The sequence below is a fragment of the Lissotriton helveticus genome, chromosome 5_1 (assembly GCF_964261635.1).
Source record: "Lissotriton helveticus chromosome 5_1, aLisHel1.1, whole genome shotgun sequence".
NCBI lineage: Eukaryota > Metazoa > Chordata > Amphibia > Caudata > Salamandridae > Lissotriton > Lissotriton helveticus.
The window spans coordinates 1,974,304,378-1,974,318,446 of NC_136065.1; the positions used below are offsets into that span (position 1 = coordinate 1,974,304,378).

A 14,069-nucleotide genomic window follows, 5' to 3' on the forward strand; every position below is an offset into this window, starting at 1 on the left:
GGGTCAAATTGAGAAAATTTTCACCACACTCTTACAAGGATTTCTCTGTTACGTTTAGCTGCCTGGAGTTCCTCTGTGCACTCTTTTGAAGCCTGAGTGTAAGGGGGTGGAAGAAGTGGCGATTTCATTTTTAGGCCACGGATTGAACGAGGTTGCTTCAGCATACATTTTTCCTGGGGAACATCCTTTACAACGCGGATTTTACACCGCAGTTCCCTTATGACGCAACTTTTACAACGCAAGTTGTAACAACGAATTGCGCTGGGGGGCGCTCCAGGATAGTAAATGGTTTAATTTACTATCCAACTCCTTCCCTACTATCCACGGGGACTGGATTTGGAATAGTAAATTAAACTATTCACTATCCAGCCCCCAACAACGCAAGTCGGGTAACGACTTGCGTTGTAAAACATGCGTCGTAAAGTACTGCGATGTAAAACATCGAGTTGTAACGACGTACATCCATTTTTCCTACCTACAATAAAGGGGATGATTGAAGAGCATTCCTGGGATTGAAAAAGTTGAGTTCAGCACAGGTACGGAAAGTCTGTGAAGAGTTTGTTTTGATATATAGAATAGAGTTTGAAAACAAAACTGAAAGGTACAGCAAAGTGATCTGACAAACGTAAAGAAATGGGAGGTGAACAGATGATAGAGTTTCGTTTTGTGATGATTCAGTGTAAAGTGTGTCCTGCTTGATGTGTCGCAGAGTCATCCTTTTGGGAGAGATGTAATGATGCAAAGATCACAATGAGCAAGGTGGAACCACTATTTAAGAAGTCATCAGGATAAAAATATAGGTCAGTGAGATATAAATGGTAAATTAAAGGCTATGGGGAACAGGAAACCCACAATGGAGATGATACAAGTGGCTGTGGGGATGAGCAGGCAGTAGATGAGATGTACTGAGAAGAAGAAACTTAAATTTATTTGTAGAAAGAAATGCAGAAAAAGTTAATGTAGACTTGAATACAAGAGCGAGACCTCCGCAGGTTTCTGGCATTTAGAAGAAAATGGTTAATGCTAAGGTTTTCTGAGGTGATGAGTTTTTGATAACTAGAGTGAAACCGGTCCTGGGTTGCTAGTGTTCCAGTTCAGAGAGGACCTGGCTTGGCAGTTCGGACTGGACTGGTCCCATGAGGAGCAGAGTCAAAACTGATTTGCATATGGCTGGGTCCAAACTGAAGTGGCATGGTGAGCAAAAGAACAATGGGTTAGAGTGCTGCCCAAACCTATTGGCAGTGGCTGAGATTTGTTGCAAGCAGCCTCTCATTACCTCTGTTGCAGGGATTCTGCTCGTAAAACAGAACTATCCGTAGAACCATAGAACCTCAGTCTGTAGGGACAGAGTCACTATACCACCGCAGTACCTGTCAGCCCGAGTCTGACTAGCTATAGTGCCTCACTTGCCCTCCTAACCTTACCAGAGAAACAAGTGAATTGGCACCCCAGACCACAACTCTCTCGACCCCCTCAGGGATCGTGGTACAGGACACACCCTTTTGTTCTCCCACTTGTACTCATCCACAATAAGATAACCAGGAGACATGAAGGAAGTTTAAAATATTTATTTAAAAGATCGTGCTCTGAAATGCAGTATATGTGCCACAATTAAAAAACAAATGCATACTAAAAATACTGTGAGCATGATTAATAATCCATACATCATGAAAAGCCCTGTCATTTTTAATTACAGGGTAACCTAAACCCCCAACTGATTATATATGAAAGATCTCTGGGAGAGTGGCAGACCTCGTATCTTAGCATACACAGATGAATGCTCTACATCTCAGCAGACACAGTGCTCTTCTCTCAGAACTCTTGTTCCATGTGTCTGTTGTTTTCTCATGTGCTCATCTGCTGCATTCATGTGTTGTCTAGGTGCTAGTGCCTGGCCAGAAAGTATAACAAGGGACATTGTTGTTTGGCCTTGTCTATGGTGGTCAGACTATACTAGAAAAAGAACAGAACGCGAAAACATATGCAGGTTCCGTGTGAAAATACATGGCATAGAAGCAGATAGTGTTTATGTAGTAACGTGCGCAAAGGAAAATGAGGCACACAAAGTGCACAGTTAGGCTAACATAGGGAAAACTACATTGTGTGCGTTACATATACCACCCTAAATGGCATGAGTATGCCAGACATGGATCACATGCTCACTGTGTCACTGAAACTAAGTTGTAACCGGCTGGCAAGCCCATAACTAGGGCAATGCCAGTCCTGGATTACCTGTGTTCCTGTTAAGGGAGGACCTGGCTTGGTAGTTGGGGCTGGACTGTTCCCATGAGGAGCCGGGTCAAGACTGATTTGCATATGGCTGTATGGAAACTGGGGTGGCATGATGAGCAAAACAATAATGGTTTGGAGTGCTACCCCGAGCTATTGCCAGTGGTTAGACTTATTGCAAGCAGCCTCCCATCACCTTTTGTGAGTTTTTAATTGGTGTGCAGGTGTGACGGGCGAATGGGTGAGGAGGATAGTCCTGCAGAAGATTTTGAGGTCGAAAAATAATATGTAGGAAAGGTTAAGAGGCAGGATAGCTTGGTATTAGAGAGACTGCAGTATGGGCAACACCTGTGTTGACAGTTTATATTGTGAAGGCTAAAAGGAGAGTAAGTGATATGGGTAGTTTTGTGGATAATAGAATAACCAAGTATCCTGCGCTTGGTGCTGAGCATATGCAGAATGGCTTGCTGGCGCACCTTTGGCAGGCCACCAATGCAGATGTTTATCAGTGCCAGTTAAATATTCCACCATGGGGGTGTGGCCCTAAGAAAAGGCTAGAACACTGCCTTGGCAACAGAGCTTAAAAACAAGGAAGCAACAGAATGAGCTAACTGGAGCCCGGCTACTCAAGTTTCACCCAGAAAGCCCTCACCTCAGTGAAAATAAAAGGATGTGAACTCCAAAACCATAAAATCATTAAAAGGAACTTGCTATCATGTTCTGGAATCACTACAGTATTGGTGGAGTGGGGCACCTCCACAAGAGGAGGCACTAGCCTGTCGACAACTCTCATTTTTGCAGGGACTGAATGCAGTAGGCTCCTTCAGCTGATATTTTGGATCCATCTTTCAAGCCAGGATCACTCAGGCCGGATTCTTTGAATGTTAAAGTGTACAAGATTTCTGAGACATACATCACAAACAATCTATTGCCAATTTTGCCTCTGTAGGGAGGTTGGAGATTAGGAGTAGGTGGTTTTACAGACATAAGGCCCATCGAGGCATGGAACAGAAATGGCTGGGAGAATTGTTTTGCACAAATTGTATATTTGCTATATATATTTGGATTGATATAGATCAAGTTGAAAATAATCCAGAAATTGATGGATGGGATTTTGTGACAATTCCAAATAGTGATGCAGGCGCATTCATGAATATCCTGGATATCGGTGCAGGTCACATTGGGAATCAGTTGGAAATTGGTGCAGGTCACATTAAGACTATACTATAAATTGGTGCAGATGAGATTGAGAATGCCCTGGATGTTGGTGCAGGTAAGAAAGAGTGGAAACTTATTGGAAATTGTTATCCTAGAGATTTATGCAGGTGAGATTGAGAATATACTAGTAATTAATGTAGTTGACAATGGCCATATGCAAGGCTTTCTGGCTTTCTATTTTATTTGTTGTGAATTCCAGTGGGGTTCTTTCGGTGTTTTCCAATGTTTTCAAAAACAGTAAAAATTAGTGGTTGATAGCGTTCACTCTTTTGTTGCTTCTTACAAAATCTCGGGATGGTGTTTTTCCTGTAGCTATAAAGAATGTTGCTTTGATTCTCTTCCTTCCTTTATTCATTCATTTTGGTCTAGAATTCCTTCAACCTTTCCTGCTCCTCACACCCTTATTTGAACTCTTCCCTTGAATTTGCTCTTTGAAGTAACATTGGGCCAGATGTACTAAGAACTGGTCACAAAATTCTAGTCGCAATTTGCCACCAGTATTTGGCGACCAGTTTAGTAATTTGCATGCTGAACTATGTACTATTGGGTCAGTTCACAAATTACCGATTTCTAGTGGGTTGCAATTCGACCTATCGCATGAATATTGATGAAGTAGGTTGCAAATTGCATCCTACTAGGAATCACAGTCATCACAGGGATGTTGGCCTGTTGAGCTTAGCAGAACACCATGTCTGTTACTGCTTTTAAAAAAAAAGCTATTTTTTAATGTATGTGAATTTTTTTTAATGCATCCTTTTTTTCTTTAAGGTAAATGGGATGCATTAAAAACAATTTAAGTATAACTTTTATTTTATAAGCGTAGGCAGGAGTCCTCGGACACTGCCAACTCTTAAGAAAATATTTAAGAAAAGATTTTTGTCAGAATTCACAAAGGGAAAGGGGTTCCTTGTGGATCGCTTCCTATTTACAAAGTGGGTTATTACATTGATAAATGCAAAAAGAACAATTGATGGACAGAATGTTGAGTAATGTCATACATTCACCACAGTACAGAGATCTGGGACTAAATCCAGCGCTTTTTTGCTCCCCATGCCATTCCAGTTTAAATCCAGCCATAGTCAAATCAGTCTTGACCCTGTTCTCCATGGGAGAGTGGGGTGGATTGGGCCACTGGAAAAAAAATATTTGATGGTGACTGTGTAGTTATTAATTTTAGGAACCCTAGAGTCGCTAGAGGCATCCACATAAAGGTGGGGGGACCCGCCATGGCTAATCACGATATGGGCATACTCCCATTGGGGTTTTTCTATCAACATCTACGAAGTTTAGGCCAATGTTCTAATGGTGCATTGAAGCACCACGGGTGACCTCAAGACCGCATCTGCCATATTGCCCGGATTTTGCAGTGCCGAATAGATACCAGGCACTGAGTACCTTAGATGATACTGAAGGACTCAGTCCTGATTAAAGCCATGCCGGGGACCCTAGGTATTATTGGAGAAGTGACTTTAGAATTGTTAAGGCAAGTCAGCTGCCTCTAAAAGATCATAACTCTATTTCTGGGACATCTCCAGTGTGTAGGCTGGCTGTAGCCAAGGCCGACAAGGCAACCGGCAATGATAATCTTAACACTTGTAATATACCTATCTGTGCACCAAATATGGACCCTGTATGTCATCCCATTGAGGGAGGGTTAAAGCTCGCAACATGGAACATGAATGGATTATTGAATAAGATAGAGAATGCTGACTGGACAAGCACTATATCTGGTCATGACATCATATGTATACAAGAAACTTGGTGCATAAGTCCAGTACATGTAGAAGGGTATTTCTTATACTTTGTCGAAGCCCTAGGGTCACTGGCTGGGTGGGCTAAAGGGGGACTACAGATACTTATTTCCAACAAAATCGCCGTTAATGTCAAAAAGGTTGCATCGGTGGGCCCCTATGCACAATTTTTGTGGCTATATAAACAAGCATTTTCAATGCAATAGGTCTCGCTTTAGGAAAGTGTGAGCTATTGGAATTGTAAATGAAATTTTTTTTAATATGTGTTGGCTTTGAAAATATATAAATTATTAGCATTGTTATTCACAAAGCCAATAGCTTACACTTTCCTAATGCGAGTCCTATTGGCTATGGCAATCCTTGTTGGTAGCAAGCAAGAACAGTGCTGTTGTGGTGCTGAGTGATGCTGTTGTGGTGCTAAGTGATGCTGTTGTGGTTGGGCTGAGTGATGTGGTGGTGTATTAGAGTGATGTGGTGGTGTATTAGAGTGATGTGGTGGTGTCCCAAAGTGATGTGGTGGTGTCCCAGAGTGATGTGGTGGTGTTCCGTGAGTGATGTGGTGGTGTTCCGTGAGTGATGTGGTGGTGTCTGTAAGTGATGTGGTGGTGTCCCTGAGTGATGTGGTGGTGCCCCTGAGTGATGCCCCTGAGTGATGTGGTGGTGTCCCTGAGTTATGTGGTGGTGTCCCTGAGTTATGTGGTGGTGTCCCTGAGTGATGTGGTGGTGTCCCTGAGTGATGTGGTGGTGTTCATGAGTGATGTGGTGGTGTCCCTGAGTGATGTGGTGGTGTCCCTGAGTTATGTGGTGGTGTCCCTGAGTGATGTGGTGGTGTCCCTGAGTGATGTGGTGGCGTCCCTGAGTGATGTGGTGGCGTCCCTGAGTGATGTGGTGGCGTCCCTGAGTGATGTGGTAGTGTCCCCGAGTGATGTGGTGGTGCCCCCGAGTGATGTGGTGGTGCCCCCGAGTGATGTGGTGATGCCCCCGAGTGATGTGGTGGTGCCCCCGAGTGATGTGGTGGTGCCCCTGAGTGATGTTGTGGTGTTCCTGAGTGATGTGGTGATGTCTGTGAGTGAAGTGATGGTGTCCCTGAGTGATGTTGTGGTGCCCCTGAGTGACGCCCCAGAGGGATGTGGTGGTGCCCCTGAGTGATGCCCCAGAGTGATGTGGTGGTGTCTGTGAGTGATGTGGTGGTGTCCCTGAGTGATGTGGTGGTGTTCTGTGAGTGATGTGGTGGTGTTCTGTGAGTGATGCGGTGGTGTCCCTGAGTGATGTGGTGGTGTTCTGTGAGTGATGTGGTGGTGTTCCGTGAGTTATGTGGTGGTGTTCCGTGAGTGATGTGGTGGTGTCCCTGAGTGATGCCCCTGAGTGATGTGCTGGTGCCTCTGAGTGAAGTGGTGGTGTCCCTGAGTGATGTGGTGGTGTCCCTGAGTGATGTGGTGGTGTTCCTGAGTGATGTGGTGGTGTCCCAAAGTGATGTGGTGGTGTCCCAGAGTGATGTGGTGGTGTCCCAGATTGATGTGGTGGTGTTCCTGAGTGATGTGGTGGTGTCTGTGAGTGATGTGGTGGTGTCCCTGAGTGATGCCCCAGAGTGATGTGGTGGTGTCTGTGAGTGATGTGGTGGTGTCCCTGAGTTATGTGGTAGTGTTCCGTGAGTGATGTGGTGGTGTTCCGTGAGTGATGTGGTGGTGTTCCGTGAGTGATGTGGTGGTGTTCCGTGAGTGATGTGGTGGTGTCCCTGAGTGAAGTGGTGGTGCCCCCGAGTGATGCCCCTGAGTGATGTGGTGGTGCCCCTGAGTGATGTGGTGGTGTGCCTGAGTGATGTGGTGGTGTCCCAGAGTGATGTGGTGGTGTCCCAGAGTGATGTGGTGGTGTCCCAGAGTGATTTGGTGGTGTTCCTGAGTTATGTGGTGGTGTCCTAGAGTGATATGGTGGTGTCCCTGAGTGATGTGGTGATGTTGTGAGGCGTGTAGCAGTGTGAGGCGTGCAGCAGTGTGTGACGTGCAGCAGTGTGTGGCGTGCAGCAGTGTGTGGCGTGCAGCAGTGTGTGGCGAGCAGCAGTGTGAGTAATGCAGCAGTGCGAGTAATGCAGCAGTGGGAGTAATGCAGCAGCGTGCAGCAGTGTAAGGCGTGCAGCAGTGTGAGTCGTGTGGTAGTGTGCAGCATGCAGCAGTGTGAGTAATGCAGCAGTGTGCAGCGTGCAGCAGTGTGAGGCGTGCAGCAGTGTGAGGCATGCAGCAGTGTTTGGCATGCAGCAGTGTGTGGTGTACAGCTGTGTGAGGCGTGCAGAAGTGTGAGGCATGAAGCAGTGTGAGGCATGCAGCAGTGTGAGGCGTGCGGTAGTGTGAGGCGTGCAGCAGTGTGAGGCGTGCAGCAGTGTGAGGCGTGCAGCAGTGTGAGGCGTGCAGCAGTGTGAGGCGTGCAGCAGTGTGAGGCGTGCAGCAGTGTGAGACGTGCAGCAGTGTGAGACGTGCAGCAGTGTGAGGCGTGCAGCAGTGTGAGGTGTGCAGCAGCATGCAGCAGTGTGTGGCGTGCAGCAGTGTGTGGCGTGCAGCAGTGTGTGGCGTGCAGCATTGTGTGGGGTGCAGCAGTGTGTGGGGTGCAGCAGTGTGAGGCATGCAGCAGTGTGAAGCATGCAGCAGTGTGGGGCGTGCAGCAGTGTGTGGCGCGCAGCAGTGTGTGGGGTGCAGCAGTGTGTGCCGTGCAGTAGTAAGGCGTGCAGCAGTGTGTGGCATGCAGCAGTGTGAGGCGTGCAGCAGTGTGAGGCGTGCAGCAGTGTGAGGCGTGAAGCAGTGTGTGGCGTGCAGCAGTGTGTGGCGTGCAGCAGTGTGAGGCGTGCAGCAGTGTGAGGCGTGCAGCAGTGTGAGGCGTGCAGCAGTGTGAGGCGTGCAGCCGTGTGAGGCGTGCAGCAGTGTGTTGCGTGCAACAGTGTGAGGCATGCGTGGCGTGCAACAGTGTGTGGCGTGCAGCAGTGTGTGGCGTGCAGCAGTGAGGCGTGCAGCAGTGTGAGGCATGCAGCAGTGTGAGGCATGCAGCAGTGTGAGGCGTGCAGCAGTGTGAGGCGTGCAGCAGTGTGAGGCGTGCAACAGTGTGAGGCGTGCCTGGCGTGCAGCAGTGTGAGGTGTGCAGCAGTGTGAGGCGTGCAGCAGTGTGAGGCGTGCAGCAGTGTGAGGCGTGCAGCAGTGTGAGGCGTGCAGCAGTGTGAGGCGTGCAGCAGTGTGTGGCGTGCAACAGTGAGGCGTGCGTGGCGTGCAGCAGTGTGAGGCGTGCAGCAGTGTGAGGCGTGCAGCAGTGTGTGGCGTGCAGCAGTGTGTGGCGTGCAGCAGTGTGAGGCGTGCAGCAGTGTGAGGCGTTGCAGCAGTGTGTGGCGTGCAGCAGTGTGTGGCGTGCAGCAGTGTGTGGCGTGCAGCAGTGTGTGGCGTGCAGCAGTGTGAGGCGTGCAGCAGTGTGAGGCGTGGAGCAGTGTGAGGCGTGCAGCAGTTGTGTGGCATGCAGCAGTGTGTGGCGTGCAGCAGTGTGAGGCGTGCAGCAGTGTGAGGTGTGCAGCAGTGTGTGGCGTGCAGCAGTGTGTGACCTGCCGCAGTGTGTGGCGTGCAGCAGTGTGAGGCGTGCAGCAGTGTGAGGCGAGCAGCAGTGTGTGGCATAAAGAATAATGCGGGATAACAAATGCAGGAAGCTAGACTAAAACAAAACCCAAAACATCGCCTCACACCGAAAGCAAATCTGTTACTGGGGGGCTGGGGGGAGGGGGCTGTAGCTGAAACTAAATAAAGGTGACTTTGACCATTATGGGAATGCTTGCATGTTGATTAAAGCCAAGGCCATGGTTGAAGAAGCAGCACAGACGTGCTACGTTTATAGGAGGAGTGGTTCTGCCTTTTGTTGCCGAAACCGTGCAGTGGCCACAGTTAATGTGTGGTGCAGAGTGGCAGCACGTCGTTGAGCATCAGAGCAGAGTCAGCTCTCGCAAATAGAAATTCCTCTGTTGTCTCTGTGTTTATTTCGTTGTAATGCAAGGAAAACCAAGTTTAAGATGGAAAGACTAGCGCATTGTCGCATGTACCTATGTGGGCACTAATCAGAAATACGATAAAAATGTAAGTGGTCTGGTTTGAAAGATGAAGCGGGCGGCCGTGAAGAGGCGCTGCGCTGATTAAGGGAAAGGAAACACGAACACATGCAGAGCTTATAATGAGAGAAGTTTGTATGCCACAAGTAATCATGGTGATCCATGGGGGTGAACAAACAACAACAAGCTCTCGGCGTGCTGTGGCGGGGGAGCGGAGCGGGAACGCATACCTTTGAAGTCTGATGCGGGGGAGCAGCAGCCTTTAAAGTCTGATGGAGGCACCGAAAAATGGTGGTGTGTCGTGGTGGTGTGACGTGGCTGGTTTGTGCACGCGCATAGCTCACATGAACTGTGCGTGATCCGCAAGTTTGGTAGAGTTTTTGAAGCGGTTACTATAATTCTCGCCTATCTTTCCCTGCGGGATAGAATAGTCGAGACCTAAAAAGGAGGGAGAAACATGATAATTGTACATTTTTAGGTCTCGCCTGTCGATGCGCATGCGCATCGAGCTTGCGAGACTATTGGGGCTTAAACAGTCTTTAACCAACTTGCAAGGAATCGTGGCGATTCCTTGCAGTGCCCGTGAAATTGAAGCTTAATGCGCATGCGCTTAAAAGCGCGTGCACATGCCCCCAGCCGCCTGCCTGCCCCTGCTGCTTTCACACCCTCTCGCCGTCTGTTCCCCCTGCTGCGTCATCAAAGGCTTTCACGGCGGCCGGCCATGCTTTCAGTTTCACTGCCGGCCGGCCGTGTAAAGTGCACTTCAAAGGCCGCTCTCCCTGCTCCGCCCCCTGTAAGTGCTCTTGTTTTACTCGTTTACTTGTTTTTCGAACATTTCTCCCACCCGTCTTCCTTCTCTGTAATCCATCCCGCCCCCTCCAGCTACACGTTCTTTGTTTCCCAGCCTCTTGTTTAACTTATCCCATCCCCTTACTGTTTCTTCTACCCTGTCCCTGTTTTTCCTGCCACCTCCTATACGTGCCCCATCCCCCTTCCCCACTACAGAGCGCCCAAAGCAAAGAAACATTTGCCACCCCCTCCCTGCTGCTGCTCTTCCCAGCGCGTGCACTACACCCCCTTCTCCCAACGCTCTCAGCTCCTTGGCGCAGGTCACGGCTGAGCACACAAGCAACAGACCCTCTGTATTGTCCGTTTGATGCTGGCCTCTGGCTTTCCGTCTCACTTGTTATGTTTCATTGCCTGCTTACTCCTGTTTATTTAATCTTTTAAACTATCTACACTTCTAAACTCCTGCTATATTAACGTTTTAAATTACAAATTAAAGCGTGCGCTCTGCCTCAGGCATCTGAGCCGTCCCTACGCTCCCCACCCACCCCCATCCTTCACACCCCCTGCTTCACAGCCATCTGTTCCTCGCTCCCCGCACACAGCCTCTCCGACTTCCCCTCTCTGCTGCCAGCCTTAGGGCCGCCTCTGGGTTCCCATCCTCTGCTCTGCTGGCATCTCGTCTCCTCTCGCTCCCACCGCTCCTTTCCCCCACTCCTTGTTACTTCTGAATTCCCCGATATTACTGCAGCATAAAGGAGGTGTCTGTCACACACAACCATGAAGGGGCTCACTCATTTTTCACTTGTTTAACTTATCCCATCCCCTTACTGTTTCTTCTACCCTGTCCCTGTTTTTCCTGCCACCTCCTATACGTGCCCCATCCCCCTTCCCCACTACAGAGCGCCCAAAGCAAAGAACCATTTGCCACCCCCTCCCTGCTGCTGCTCTTCCCAGCGCGTGCACTACACCCCCTTCTCCCAACGCTCTCAGCTCCTTGGCGCAGTTCACGGCTGAGCACACAAGCAACAGACCCTCTGTATTGTCCGTTTGATGCTGGCCTCTGGCTTTCCGTCTCACTTGTTATGTTTCATTGCCTGCTTACTCCTGTTTATTTAATCTTTTAAACTATCTACACTTCTAAACTCCTGCTACATTAACGTTTTAAATTACAAATTAAAGCTTCCCCGTGCGTTTTAACCTCTATAGAATCAGAAAGATTTGCCTGCCTGTTTCTTTTATGTTTTCACCTACCTCTCTGTTTATTAAATATCCTCCTTCCCCACATGGTTTCGCAGGTTTGCTGTTAATATAGTTTTACATCATAAATATTTGCTTTCCCGTCCTGGTTCATTTGTGTCCTCCGGCATAAAACCTTTGTCTGCATGTTTCTCTTTAATTTCCACTGCAGCCAGGTAATTTCTCATGTTTCCTGTTGATTTAAACTTTTACATTATAAACATTGTATTTCCGGTTACATGTCCTCCTCCTCACAATACCAAAGCAGTGCCTGCATCTTTTCTTAACTTTGAAGCCTTTGCTGCATCTTTTGTTATTGTTTTTACTACTCTCTGGGCTCTTCAACCACCAATCTGCGCCTCTTCTGTTTATCACGTCATTTGTGCCCTACATATTCATTAAAGATGGACATACCTGCTATGTCGTACGCCCGTTTACTCCTAAACATAACACATTATAAATCACAGCCCTTGCCGCCCGGTTTCCACTCCATCCATCCCTCCCCCCACTCCATCATCCCCCCCACTCCATCCATCCATCCCCCCACTCCATCCATCCCCCCACTCCATCCATCCATCCATCCATCCCACTCCATCCATCCATCCATCCATCCCACTCCATCCATCCATCCCACTCCATCCCACTCCATCCATCCATCCATCCATCCATCCCACTCCATCCATCAATCCCCCCACTCCATCCATCCCCCACTCCATCCATACATCCCCCCACTCCATCCATCCATCCATTCCCCACTCCATCCATCCCCCACTCCATCCATACATCCCCCCACTCCATCCATCCATCCATTCCCCACTCCATCCATCCATCCATCCCACTTCATCCATCCATCCATCCCACTCCATCCATCCATCCATCCCACTCCATCCATCCATCCATCCATCCATCCCACTCCATCCATCCATCCCCCACTCCATCCATCCATCCCCCACTCCATCCATCCATCCATCCATCCATCCATCCCCCACTCCATCCATCCATCCATCCATCCCCCACTCCATCCATCCATCCCCCCACTCCATCCATCCATCCCACTCCATCCATCCATCCCACTCCATCCATCCATCCCCCCACTCCATCCATCCATCCCCCACTCCATCCATCCATCCATCCCCCCACGCAACACCACTCACACACGCAACACCACTCACACACGCAACGCCACTCACACACGCAACGCCACTCACACACGCAACGCCACTCACACACGCAACGCATCCACGCAACCCCACTCATTCACGCAACCCCACTCATTCACGCAACCCCACTCATCCACGCAACCCCACTCATCCACGCAACGCCACTCATCCACGCAACGCCACTCATCCACGCAACGCCACTCATCCACGCAACGCCACTCATCCATTTGCAAAACGAAAAAGGTCAAACTCTTCTATTGCGAGACCTATTGCATTTTCAATGCTTGTTATAATATTATCTTTGACCCAACACGTAGAAGTGTGACTACAGCCCTTGATTATGGCCTTGAAACAATTTTTGCTCCCATCAATACGGACTTTGTACTAGTGTGGGCAGGAGATTTAAATATTCAGGCAGTCATATCTACCAGGATGGGGAGGGAAATTATCATTTCTGTCATAGCGAATATGGGGAAGCACTAAACCTGATTATCTCCAAATATGATCTCCAATTACTTAGAGGTGGCTGCGGTCTTAGTGGGGAATTAGTCCCAACCTTTACTGGGAGAAATTTTTATTCTACTATAGATCACATATTGGTGTCTGTCTCGGCCATTGATATATATGGTAATCTTAGTAAGGGACCCTCAATTCTTAGCGACTACAACCTGCTTACATGACCATTCTTTTTTCTGGGGCCAACGGTAAGCCTCATTCCATTTGACCCTACCAGGATAAATGGTGTAAGAATCAAGTGGACGGGCAGAGGCCCCCGTACGATTATGCAGAAAAAAGTAGTGTCTAACCGTAGGAAAATGTCTTACTGTCTTCAGGATGAAATTGTCCCAAATTTAATGTTTGAAAATTTCAGCTACTTTACAGTTTTCATCAAATAATTTTTAACTAAGTACCCAAACACACCAGGGAACAATAAAAGGGGATGATTTAATCGTGCTTGTACAAAAGCACTACAGTCACTCATATATTTCCTTTTCTAATTCCCTAAGGGATAAATCAATTAGCAAATCCCTACTGAGCAAGTATAAATTAGATTAAGCCGGTAGGAAAAAGACACTCCAGTCTGAAGCATGGGAAAACCTGGCAATTTCCGTAAAAACCAGGAATACCAAACTTTTGGGGGATACAGCAAATGATGCTCCTTTCTCAAAGAGCGATGATATCCCTGAGTTTTGCACCTTTGTTTCCTGTGATAGATGGGTGACTAATTTCTCCAGATTTTTTAGTAAAAGTGGTGAGACAATGACAGGGCCTGACTGGAGTGAGGGGGGGGCGTCTCCCCTTGAACATCACTAACGAAGAATTCCATCAGTCTCTACAGGCCAGTATCCACGGCTGGGCCCCGATGGGGTCCTAGTCAATGTTTTTAAATCTGCCTCTGAATTATGGGGACCTATTTTGAACAAGGCATTTAATTCAGCTGCAATAGAGCAATGAAATGGTAGCCATTTACAAAGCAAAAGGAGTAAGCACAACCCTAACAAACACCATTCCAGCAGATCTCTCTGCCACTTCCAACTTTGACATATGTCAACTTAGGATCATAAACTTTAAACAAAATATCTCAGAATGGACAGACCAGTACAGTAACTAGCTAAGTGG

The 14,069-nt window shown here is 48.1% G+C and overlaps 1 protein-coding gene across 1 annotated transcript in view; it reads left to right on the top strand.

Moving 5' to 3' along the window:
• Window positions 1-14,069, top strand: part of ERBB2 (erb-b2 receptor tyrosine kinase 2) — a 408,618-nt gene that overhangs the window by 325,268 nt on the left and 69,281 nt on the right. The gene's annotated exons all lie outside the window — the stretch shown is intronic.